General features: G+C 42.7%; 1 pseudogene; it reads right to left on the bottom strand.

Annotated features, from left to right (window-relative positions):
• LOC141015228 (PH and SEC7 domain-containing protein 1-like) overlaps positions 1–12,930 on the bottom strand; it is a 47,324-nt pseudogene that overhangs the window by 21,116 nt on the left and 13,278 nt on the right.

Below are 12,930 nucleotides of genomic sequence, written 5' to 3'. Positions count from 1 at the left end.
TTCCATCAGCATGAGGGTGAGGAGATAATGATTACATTTTCATTCTGGGTGAACTGTTCCTTTAAGGGCAACTTCTGCAAGATAATGTGCTTTTTAAGTGTTTTTTTCTTCAGGTATTACTCGTAAAAGTAACGCATTTCAAATTCACTTAACAGGACCAAACATAATAGAAAAACTTTGCACTAAATGTGACTCTTTACATTGAACTTGTGCAATCAAATTAAAAGGAAAATGTCATTAAAACGCTTTTTAAATTCAGTGTTTTCGGCAAATTATTATTTTGGTGAAAATTAAAAATGTTGACGCAAAAATGATCATTCCCATTAATCGTGAGTCACACTAAATTGTAATATCTGTCAAGATAATTGTAAGATGACTGTCTAACATATCCTGCAGCTCTAGTTTGCTGTGTGTGGAGGATTATAAGTTAAACAGATCGTCCACGGTCAAACCCCAACAGACCATCTGACAGATTTGGCCCAACTGGCCTTGAATGACAATGAGCTCTTACTCAATGTTACGTGGGGTTAGATGTCACTTGTTACACAATGTGAAATAAAGTTGTAAAAAACATGACTCATCTCTGAAGTTTTGAAGATCAACTGACACATAACGTGTCTCACTGACGTGTCAAAGTAACAGGAACTAGTTTTCACTACCTTCCTCCTCTTCCTGGCCTGTGGGTGATTCTGTCCGTCCTGAGCCTTCCCCAGCAGGTCTGGAAACACCAGAGGCTTGAGCGAACGCGAGCGAGGGGTTCTGGGATAGCGGAACGGGTCCATCATCCGGAAGTCCCTGCCGTAGCGCACGGTGCAGAGAGAGCGTGAGCGTAGGCGCCCTGCCGAGTGCAGGCTGTTAACACCGATCATGGTCTGAGACGAAGGATCACACAGTTCAGGGCGGTCAAAACCTGCCCGAAATGATTCAGTCTTTAAGTCCTGCAGAGATCAAGCTGCGAAAAAGTTGATCCAAAGAGATAAAAAAGTGTGAAACGAGGTTCGCCTGGAGAGGCTGATGTGCCAACAGCCAGCTGGAAGCGGGTTCAGCTTTTAGAGGAAGCAGCCGGCGATCAGCGGAGACCACAGAGAGAGGCAACACATCATCAGGCTGCTGTCGAGGCAGGACGGGCTATCAGCAGGCATCAAAACCCGACAGTCTCGCCTCTCAATGTCTTGATCAACGCCCACCAGGCAACACCAGCATGCCCACCTGATGGTGAATTATTGATAAGACAGCCATGTATTATACATGTACAGAAACGACCCCTCTGCCGCTGTGCGGAGGCGAGACTCTCTTCTGAGAATTGGTGCAATAAATCCAGCACTTTTCCTCCAATGTGAGTCCTCAGGCTGAAGTTTAAATGGGGGATAAACTGCAGTTCAGGGCAGTTAAAGCTTTAATTTCTCCAGGTGACCGCGTAGAAGTGAGTAAACACCGTCTCTACATGGTCTCGACAGGATGCGAGCCTCTGCCAAGTTACCAAAAGGTGACACCTTTCCAGCTGCCACCTTTTAGTGAAAGCCAGTGACTACAGAGATGAATCCTTTAACATGAACAGACACACACACACACACACACACACTCAGACCCAAGCTGACACTCTCACAGATGGTATGAAACACTGGCAGAGGTGTGAACGGACAGCCAGCATGAAACAGATGGGTGCAAAATGCGGAAACTGGGAGGTAAAGAAAAAAAAACACACATGCAATGAGCTCTTGATGCGTATGTGAACACAAACACACAAAAAGGGGGAGATACGGAGGGGTGGGTGGGTGGGTGGGAAAGGAAGGACGTCCGCCCTCGGACTTCAGAGCGAGGGATTCCAAAGAGCGCCCTCGATTTCGTCACAAGCCCACGAATACAAACACAATAAAATCAAAGAGAAGAAATAGAAAAAGGGGCAGATGAGCGTGAGACGTGGCACAAAGACGACTGGATGTTCCTGTTGCTCCCTCAGTAAAATGGATACCATCAGTTGTACAGTCACAGCGCTGATTGTCTCATTTACTCTCACTTCTTCTTCTTCTTCTTCTGCTCTCTGTCCATGCGTGGAGGTCCGCTGTCACTGTTCAGCCCCATCTGTGATCCACTTCTTCTCTCAGTCAGTATTTGCTCTCTTTAGTCTCTTCCCGTCGCACACTCGGCGGGTGTGGGTGTTTGAGGGGAAAAACGCCGCTCTCGTCCTGCTGCCGATGGCTTTCATACCTTCCCTCGTATTTTTTCGTCTGTGGCTCCTCAATCTGTTGCGATCTTTTTCCTCAAATCCGGAGCTTTTGCGTTCCTCTCTTCTCCTGCTGCTGATGCGGAGGAGGAGGAGAGGAGAGGAGGAGATGAGAGCTGGCTGCCTGGATCGCAGAGTGAAAAAGACGCCGACAGGGACGGTGCTCTGCCTCTCTCTCTGCCTCCCTCTGCCTTCGCTTCGTCAATGCGTACCTCCCTCCCTCCCTCCTCTCACCCTCCCTCCTTCTCTCAGTCATCACCAGCAAATCACAGTCTCCCAACTGGCTCTTCCACACACACACAGACACACACACACACACACACACACACGCACACATGCAGGCGAGGTTACACACAACATGTGCATCTTTTTATAAATATACTTGCAACGCCGATTAGTATTCGGTGGTGGTCTTTTGGGAGCGACTGGTGAGGTGAGAGGAGAAAGAAACATGCAAAGAATCGGCAGTGTGTAAAGGTGTGTGAGACCAAGTGTGTATTCAGCAGCACCGTTACTGAATTAAAGGACTAGTTCGACATTTTAGGGAGGAATGCTAGCTTGCTTTGCAAGAGTGAGATGAGAAAATGAACGTCAGTTACATGTTTGTGTGTCAAGTGCTGTATATAGCTGGAGTGAGGGTGTGGTTAGCCTAGCATAGCATGGTTTAAATGTCACAAGCACACCAGACAGGTCATCAGACTGCATACAGAAGACACTGTTGATGATGGAAGTAGCTGAGGAGTAAGACATCTGGCTTCTTCATTCCCATCTCTATTTGGAGTAGGACCAATCCGGTACTGACAACTTATGGTTGTTCATTTTTTTAACCATTACGCCCATCGTAGAAGTGCCCCAGAAAACTGGCGAACATTAGAGCGCATCCGGATGTTTCCATCACTGCCGATTCTAGCTGGAGCCTATTAACACCTGTGACTGCTGCGCAGTCATTTAACACAAGAGTGAATGCAGATGGTAACCATTCACACAAGACTAAAGCCAGATGTTCTTGGGTTTATTGTCCAGTGTGAAATGGGCCATGATCAACATGTTGTATCTTGTTGATTTAACCATCACACTAACAGGACTATAAGGGCTGCTCAGTTTAGCATCAAAACAGGTGCTCATGTTATCTGGTAACAAATTAATTATCAAGTTTCAGAGTTAGGTAGTTTTGAACTCTGGCACCTCTTCATCCCGTCTTCATGCTAAACTACCAGCTAAACATATCCTGATGAACCTGAGCCACTTGGGGGCAGCAGAAGAAATCTGCAAGCATCATCACCTGTGTTAAGTGTTAAGTGCTTGTTAGCAAACAGCTTCATAGTCACACATCCACCACATGTGGAGGACATCAGGATTAATTTGAAGAACCTGATGAATGTACGTTTAAAATTCTCTCTTTTTTGGTCTCCACCACCATCTGACACTTAATCCAGTAGCCACTTTAATGCACAGATATGAGCTGTATTTATATATGTATATCTTCTCATCGTCATCTGCAAACAAGCATAATCATTTTAACCATATTTGCATTTTCCTTTTAGCCTGCTCAAATGCCTCAGATGATGAGTGTTTGTGATTTAATGCGTCTAAAAAGCCTCAATATGGCGTCACAAACTACCTGATCATGGCACACAGATTTAAGGCATCTCTAAGTGATTACATGAATGTTAAACCTCACATTTTTCTGTTCTCACAACCACAAAAGATACAAATACAAATGTGCAAAAAGAAAACCCACTTCAAGTGCCACAAAACTGACTTCGAGCCAGATGTTACAACTGAAAAACAGAAAACCAAACAGAAACTAGACCATAATGAAGCAGGAAAGAAAAAGGAGGCGACAGAGAAAATTGAGCGTCTCACAGAAATCTTTGCTTACAAGACGAATGAACGAGTTGTTTCCCCGAGAGACGTATTGGTCAAATAGAATTATTGACTGGCGAGGGAGCAACATGGACGATGTGAAAACAAAAAGTCTGGAGCTACAGGACTGTGACCACAGATTTAATGACCGTGTCAGTCACAGCCGATGGGCATCGATTCGACTTTTATGGGATCTGTAATCAAAATGGACTAAAGGATTCAGTGCTCAGTTTCACAGTGTTGTCATAAACATATCTCAAGCAGCCTGAGAGGATGGGGTGGAAGAGTTACAAATGATTGCGTCCACCGTTTTAAGTGATTTTTAAAGATATAATATGTCGAATTCCTGCATTAAAATGTCTAAAGTTTGAAATCTGTCATTTTATTAAAGCAAGGTTGTGTTTAATTTGCTTGCGGGGAGTGAGGAAGGAAGTCTGGAAACTAAACTAAACGTAACGTGAATACAATTTCAAAACATTACCTCATCTGTGAACATTTCTGCCTGAGTCACACCAGATAGATTTTCATGGGGAATGGTGGCTGTTTAACAATTTAGACAAAAACTCCTATGATCTCACACTACTTCCCTGCTGTGTCTTCTTTTGATCGAGAGAAATAATAGACTGTGGCTTTAAGGCTTTGAGCTTTGAGCAAAACCCCATCCTCCTCGATATGACCTTTTTAATTTGCGTGTGTTTTTAAATGCACAATATGTAACTAGGCTAACATCTGCAGCTATTGGTCTCTCAAAACAAAACAAAAAGACAATTGCCAAGTGTTGTGTGGGTAGGGCCTTAAACACTTTTGGGCTTTAGTGGATTTATCTTCACTCCTGTTTATCAACCTGACTGCAGCAGTGATCCACGGAGGTGACCTCCATTGTCGGGTGTTTATGTTCTGTAATGTTGACTGCTGACTGGAGCTGGAGGGGAAATGTGCTTTACTTCATGAACGTAACGTTACAGAGAGGAGAGGGCAAGAAGAAGAGAGAGAACCAGAGTCTCTGCTGAGTGCTGAGTTCAGTCAGGGTTGACCTAAATTCAAACACACCCTCGGTGCGTGCCGTTGCTCGCTAGCTTGCGGGTAATGTACGGTATAGTAAAAACAGTAAAGTAACTTGCTTCACTGTGTGTTTCACTTAACAAAATTACAGATTTCTTTGGGTCTGTTGGAAACATTTTGGATAATGTAATTAAACAACTCAAAGTCTAGTTGTTTTTAGACATTTCAACGCAAAACTCTTCCATATTTTATCTTTAATACTTAATATGCCAAGACGGTTGTGTGATAAACTGTACCTGTTTGTTAGTTTGTGTTCAGCTGTACCTCCTGCTGTTGTTCTGTATGTTACGTTCTTGCTAAATTTAAGGATCTATAATAAAAGTTTAATGGGTACTGTGACTGTGAACAAAAAGAACAGGAAACCCCTCATGACTCAACTGTCAGTCCTTTGACATGAACCATCAGGGTGGCCATGTGGGCGAGCTGACATGTGAGTGGTGCCCTCCGCTCCGACATCCCTGACTCCTTCAGGAGGTTAAGAAAGGAACATCGGCGAGTCGAGGGAGTGGAGCTCACCTCTGACTGCACCACCCAAACAACCTGCATGAGGACGACAGCCTGTTACAGCAAGAGTCCTCTGACAGTTATCTAGCGTGGGCGGCAACAGCGGCAGCAGCAGCAGCAGCAGCTTGTGGTTTGAATCCCAATAAAAAAAAAACATCGAAGTGCCTCTGAGCAAAGCACTCAACCTCCAATTAGTCAAATGAAGCTGGCAGCCCAACAGGGGAACACCTGCTCACCAAAAGCAAACCACAATCAAAATAAATCTGTCGTTTTTGTTACCTCTCCTCCCTCCCGCTCCTCATCCCACTCAATATTTCACATCCTGTCTAAATCTCTCCGTCCGTCCTTCTTGGAGAGTCCAGACAGCTCGGGGAGAGGGGGAGCGTATCCACAGCCTCACATCTCTGCTGACCGAAGCAGCTGTCTCTTCTTCACACGCCGTCTTTCTTTTTCACTACGGCTCCCCGTGACCCTTCACCTTCAATAGCACCGCTATTTTTTGTTTTGATTTCCAGAAGAAAAAATGTGTGAGATTTGTATTTTCGGTCAGTATTTCAGCTGCTTTGGACAGCAGGTGTTGAGGATGTGTTTCAAAAGAGGAATCGTTAAGAGGATACATTAAAAACATTACCTTCATCGGCCTTATCTTTAAACATTTTATAAATTGAAAAACACCTGTAAGACTGAGATATTAAAGAAATGAAAACATGCGCAAAATGGGATCGTTATGAACAAATGTGCTCTTTCTACTGCTCCTGCTTCAGTGCAGCATCTTTAGGTTTTCGTTTACTGAAGACAGCTGCACTGTTTTTACCTGCAGTTGATCTTGATACAGTGGAAATGTTAAAATACCTCAGCACAGTGCACTTAATAACACAGGGGTCTCAAACTACAAGGGGCCAGATATAAGATAATCTTATAAAGCTCCCGTCATGTTTCGAATTAACTCTTTTTTTTTAAAACCAAGACATAGAAATGTGTTTTATATTTCATATTTAAAAGTGAAGCTGGATATATTTATTATTGTCATAAATTCCATGAAACAATCAAAATCAGTAAAATGAAAATTCATCTCTCGATATTATCCAACATCAACCTTAACTGTGAAAATGCATCATGAAGATATGAAATTTAGTTTTTAATACGACCATTCTTTTAAAAATCTGCTCACAAACTCACAGAGGAGTGATTTAGCGCATTGGTTCGGGACTATTTTCCGTTGCAGATGAATCCACATTTGCTGCTCAGGTGAGTATTTGAGGCTGCAGGACGGTGTGTGTTGGATTGAGTCAATATAAACTACAGTGTGTGTGTGTGTGTTCGTGGTAACACGGCTGGTAACGATTATTATCATTACCGATTCATCTGCTGATTAAGAATAAATTAATGGTTTGGTCTACAATATGTCAAAAGACAAAGTGACGTCTTCAAATTGCTTCTTTTGTCCAACCGACAGTCTAAAACCCAAAGATTCTCCATTTACTGTCGTACATGACAAAGAAAAGCAGCAAATTCTCACATTTAAGAAGCTGGAACCAGCAAATGTTTGACATTTTTTCGCCTATAAATGACTGAAAAGATTAATCAGTGATCAAAATAGTTGGCAATTCATTTTCTTCCAGATGACTAATCAGTTAATCGATTGTAACCCAGTGACATTGATGTTTTCTATGGCACAGATAAAGAAAACATTATTATTATTATATCAGCGTTTAAATACGAATAGAAGACTGAGGAAGAGGAGAGTCTAAGTACGCCCCCTTGGAAAGGACAAACTGTCCTGTGGCCCTAAAGCAGCGTGAGTTTTAGACCCTTAACACAAAAAAATAGTCACGTGTATTGCCGTTTTAACGGTTTCCTCTCTGCACACACTGAATATGTAATCAGTAATGATGTGTTTAAAAAAAGGACCATCTGTCTTCTGGTTTCTTCCCTCCTCAGATTTGACCTCCTTGTCTTTGCCCGAGCTGGCGAGGCCGTCAAGCTCTGGCACCACAGCTCCTGTGCAGATTTCAGACACACATAACTCGACTGCAGCGACGCACTCGAGAATGATTTCTTCTCCCTCATTTACAAAAACAAGTAAGTCATCCGTCTTTTCCCTCGGCATCGATGCCGCTACGCAATCGATAACATCAGTGCACCTAATTACAGTTTGAAGAGCGCGATTCGGCGTCTGATTGAGCTACACAACATTTTCATTTCAGCAGAATTTCCTGCTCTAATGCGGGCTGGTAACCTACTTCAGAGCATCATTAGCTCCCACTTCAAGCTTTAAGCCCTGAGCAGTGCCGAGGAGAGAGAGAGAGGGAGTGTGAATGAGTGCAAACCTATGCATCTCCGAGCCTCTCGATAAAGGAAGAAAGTTTCCTCCAAAGCACCGGCTTGGGCCGCGGCCAGAGCTTCAGATTCTGCAGGGAGCTGTGGTGGATACACAGTCAGCTGCGATGTGTTTCTTTACATGCGAGTTGGTAAAAACAGGGTAAAGGAACATGAAGTGTTGATGAAGGATGAAAAGGTTACTGTTGCACTGGGACCACAAGTTTTTAATCATTTCTTTCTGTGTTAATTGCACAAACAGTGCTGTTATAGACACATTTAGTCCAAAACACTGCAGTGCAGCAAAACCAGCTGATAGAATCTACAAAGTCTCTGAAAGCAACGAGCAAACAAGTAAATAAATAAACAAGTAGATTAATTATACGAGTGTACAAATTATAGTATGTCTTTGCTTCACACTTTGGTTCCACTTCACACATTTGCAGCTGAATTTAGAGACGTTATAAAGAAAACCTTTTTATTCCCGATGTGTGCTGTACGTTCTACTTTGACGTCAGTGTTTTATTTTGGCAGCTATTTTACATTTAGTCTCAATCTTTATACGAACGTGCTTATTAGTTTTAGTCACATTTTAGTCATTTTTATCCCTCATAGTTTCAGCCTGGTTTAAGTTAATGACAACCAAAACCTTTTAATCCAGTTATATTTCATAAAAAGTCACTTTTTAAGTCACATTTTCAGATGACCTATAATAAATTCATTATTGTAGTTAATTGCATTAAGTATACAGTATGTAAACCTTTGACCACGACTGTATGTGTTAACTAATCAGGTTAGCTGCAGGGTTAAAGGGTTAAAGGGCTCTAGGTGGATGTTGTTGCCTTCAGACAGATCTGGCAAACTGTTCTTTTTCTGCCACAAAGCCAATAAGCGCATTTCCCCAAATGTCAAGCTTCAATATCTTGATAAGACAAAGCTAATTCAGAGTTCAGGTAAAGGCTAATTTCATTTGAGGCTTATTTTGTCCATTATATTGTTAATAATAACATTTCCTTCACTGAAGTAATTGCTCAGATCAGGAAGAACTACAGCGAAGTCTAACAGGGCAAGTCACAAAACTTTTGAGCTGTGAAAGATTTTATAGAGAGTTTTTATAAATCAAAACCCAGGTTATATAAAAAAAACAGCCTTATCTTCGGCCTCCAATCATCCCAAAGACACGACTACCTACTCTGTATATCACAGGCACCTGATTGAGACTGAAAGCGCTGCTGTTTTGAGTTAATGACGCCTGTCGGTCTGTCACATGTCTGCTAATTGAGTCTGGTGTGGGCAGCTGGAGGTGGAAAATATGCTCTGGAGTACATTAAGATAGTTTATAGCCTCATTATGAATGAGTACTGATTGAGATGTATGTAACCTCTGTACAACCTGCACACCTACCGACTGCTGTCACTGTCAATGCTCTCATGTTTCTTTAGATTTTATTTAAAATTTAAGATACATTTGGATGGAAACCAAACAACCAAACCCTAACCCATCCAAAAAAATTCTAGTATCCAAAAAACCAAGATGTGCAAATTCAACAAATACAAAGTAGCAACACAAAACCAAGAAGAGCGAAGTAGAAATCAGGAAAAATGTGAGGAATAAAGCCAGAAACAAAAACCAGAAACTTACGACGGGGAGACACAGGAAGACACGGGAACCAGGCTCAGTGGGACAAAACAGGACGGACTGACAAAGACATCAGGGAGCGCACAGACTATATACACACAATATACACACAAGGGCTGATTGACTAACAAGACATAGGTGAGCACAGAAAAGGGTGGGAAAACACACAAAAACAGGAAATGAAAAGCATGACACATGAGGCCAAAACTTCAAAATAAAACATGAAATCACAGAATCACAAACACCTTCATCCCACATAATCTCCTTATTTATCTTCCCTGCTATTATAAAGGTGAAATGGGATAAATAATATTGACGTACAAACAGAAGTCGCATGTCCTGCTGGTAAGTGTGTCAGGGAGGGCTGAGAGGCCGAAGCTTCACACACTCAGCTCAGTTGATTGCTCAATTCTGCTGCTCTATTGTGGCGTTAATGGGAAACATATCACAAGGTTTGATCAAAATAAGCTGAACTGCTGAGAACGAGGACGAGAGATGAGAGGGAATCACTGAGAGAAAAGAAGAAGAATCAGCGACAAATGATTTTGAGGGAAATAAATGAAGCAAAGCTTGAAAACAAGACAAAGAAAAGAAGAAATACAGAAAGAGGAAGCTAATTGATGATGGAAGAGGGAGGGGAGTCTTCCCCAGAGAGAGAGGACTATCAACGGGTGTCATGGGGATGCAGAGCCCCTCTCATTATTTTCCAGTCCACCGGGCAGCTGATTTTCTGTTTTAGCTACGGGCCTCAGTGGTTCAGATCCACTCCTGTGTTTCTGTCCCTCAGAGTGAAGCTTCAACACACGGCGCCGTCTGTAATAATCACATCGCACTGTGAGTTATGATGGATGAAGCCAACATAAACGCAGAGAATCCAACTTTGAATGAATGCAGACTCGTCTCCAAACTGCATGATGCCTCATTTAATGTCTGCAAAGCTCTTTACATAAACTTGTTTCGTGACATTTAATAGAAGGTGACAAGCAATTTTGGTCATGGTTTTGGGTTTCAGCTTTGTTTTATTTTGTAGGTTATATGCTCATGTGTCATTAATTACCACTTCCTGTCTTTGTCTTTTTCCCACCTGTAATCTGTGACCACCTGTGTCTCGTTAGTTAAACAGCTCCTGTTCTTTGTTGGTTTGTCTGCGTTCCTGTGTCTCTTCTGTCTTCCTGCTTTTGTTCCCTGTGGCTTTCTGGTTTGTTCTTAGTTTTTTATATTTCTCATTACTTTTTTCTTGGACTCTCTCTAGACTGGTTTTGTTCCCTGTCTTTTTACTGCCAGTTTTTTTTGTTGCCTGCATTTTGATTTTTTTGGATTCCAGCTTCATTATTAAAGCTAGCCCTTTTGTTTTTTTCCCCTGGCTGCCTCTGTGTCTCGGGTTTGGGCCCTTTTTTTTAATCAAACTTCACAGAATGAAACGTTTGAGAATCAACAGTCGCTCAAACAAGACTCCCCAGCTGTGCTAGCAGCTGTGGTTCAACCGCTGCGTGTTCGGCCACAAGGGCAGAGCTTGATCCAGTGGTCGTTGAGATATTTCTCTCAAAAAGCACAAATGTCAAACTGCTTGTGGCCATAGAGGGAAAGTCAGGGGATCATCAAAAGTATTAGGGTTCATCCTCTGTGGAAGATGAACGTCTCTACAAAATTTCATGGCGATCCATCCTGTAGAGACATTTCATTCTGGATCAAAGCGGTGGACCAACCGACAGACATTAGATCCACAGGGCCCGGCTGCTAGCATGAACACAAACACAATCATACACCACTTGCTGCTGTGCAATCATGCAAACCCCCTTCAGTTGTTTACTGTACTTGGTTCAAAATAAACCACTTTAAACCCGAAGATAAGAGAGTGGAAAAAGAGACAGAAGGAGAGAAGGATGGTAGAGAAACGAAGGAAAGATGTGATGAAGGCACAATGGTCGCCGCGATGCTGTGGTGACAGAGAAAACAAGCGCTGATCTGAGACAATGTGTGAGATATGCGGTACATGTGTGTGTTTGCTGTGCAGAACGAAGCGGCAGGGATGAAAACGAGGGATTTCTCCGGCTCATTCCTAATGTATTTACAGCACGCACAAACACGAGATACCAGATACAAAAGGGGAAATGGGGAAGCAAGAAAATGAGCGGAGGAAATGAGGGATACAAGGATGGAGGGGAGGGGAGGGAGGAATGGCGGTCATTTTGTAGCAGGAAATGATGGAGCGATACAGTAACTGAGAAAAAGGAGAGGAAAAAACAAGAAAGATAAGCAAAATGTGCTGTTGATTGAGAAGATTCACGCTGTACAAAATAAAAATGGTTACTACTTTTTACTTGTTTGTTGTGGAGCGCCTTTTAAATCACAGCGTTAAGATGACAGAAGTCAGGACTGTCAGCTGTCGGCCCAACCATCGACACATCAACACAAAGAGGACATTTTGAAGTAAATTTGGAAGATCGCCACTTGATTTGGCCAACTCAGACTGATAAAACCTCATTTAAGTGTAGATTCAGCTGAATCTCACGTCTCTTACAATGTTGTTACGCTGGGTAGGGACCTCTTCATGAGCAGTATGGACAGGTCATTAAAGGTGCTATTTGTAAGAAAAGGTGAGATTTGAGACTCAATACCTTTGGGATTGTAGGATCGGCCAGCCGCCATCCCAAAACATCGGGAATGAGACTCAAAAAACAACTTTTCTTACAGATAGCACCTTTAAATGTACATATAAGGGCATGTTTTGCATCCTGATTTTGTAAAACCATCTAGGGCGGCTTGAAAAACAATAAAATGGATTCATGAATAGCTGGTGTAACACAGTCCAGAAGAAAAGAAGAGAAAGTAAAAGGAGAGGACAGAGAGCTTTAGGAAAAGAGATGATAGGTCAGGAGTGGGAAGGCAAAAAGAAAAGCGAGCAGAACTGGGCGGAGGTGAAAGAGTGCAGATAAAGGTGGCAGTGAGACACAGACTAGAGACAGAGATTAAACTGCAGCGGAGCTTAACAGAGCCAAGATAAGGTGCAAGTGAGAGTGGGCAGGCAGAACATTTAGAGAATCGCAGAACAAGGGAATGAGAGGAGAGAAGAAAAGAGAGTGTAGCTGCAGGCCGAGAGAGGGAAAGAGTCTCATTGAGAGAGAAAGGGAATAAAAGAGCGGGAGCTTGTGGAAGGTAGAAGGCATGATTAAAACGGCTGTTCCTGGATCTGTACGAGCTTTAATAAAACAGCTAATGCATGTCTTTGTTTCTTGCTCTGCCTGCCTCGCAGCGTGGATACAATCTGCCCTTAACAACACGCAGCTTTTCATTTCTGAATTCATTCCCGTCATCTC

Source organism: Pagrus major, chromosome 20 (assembly GCF_040436345.1).
Source record: "Pagrus major chromosome 20, Pma_NU_1.0".
In the NCBI taxonomy this organism is placed as follows: Eukaryota; Metazoa; Chordata; class Actinopteri; order Spariformes; family Sparidae; genus Pagrus; species Pagrus major.
This window is presented reverse-complemented; position numbering and strand designations above follow the sequence as displayed.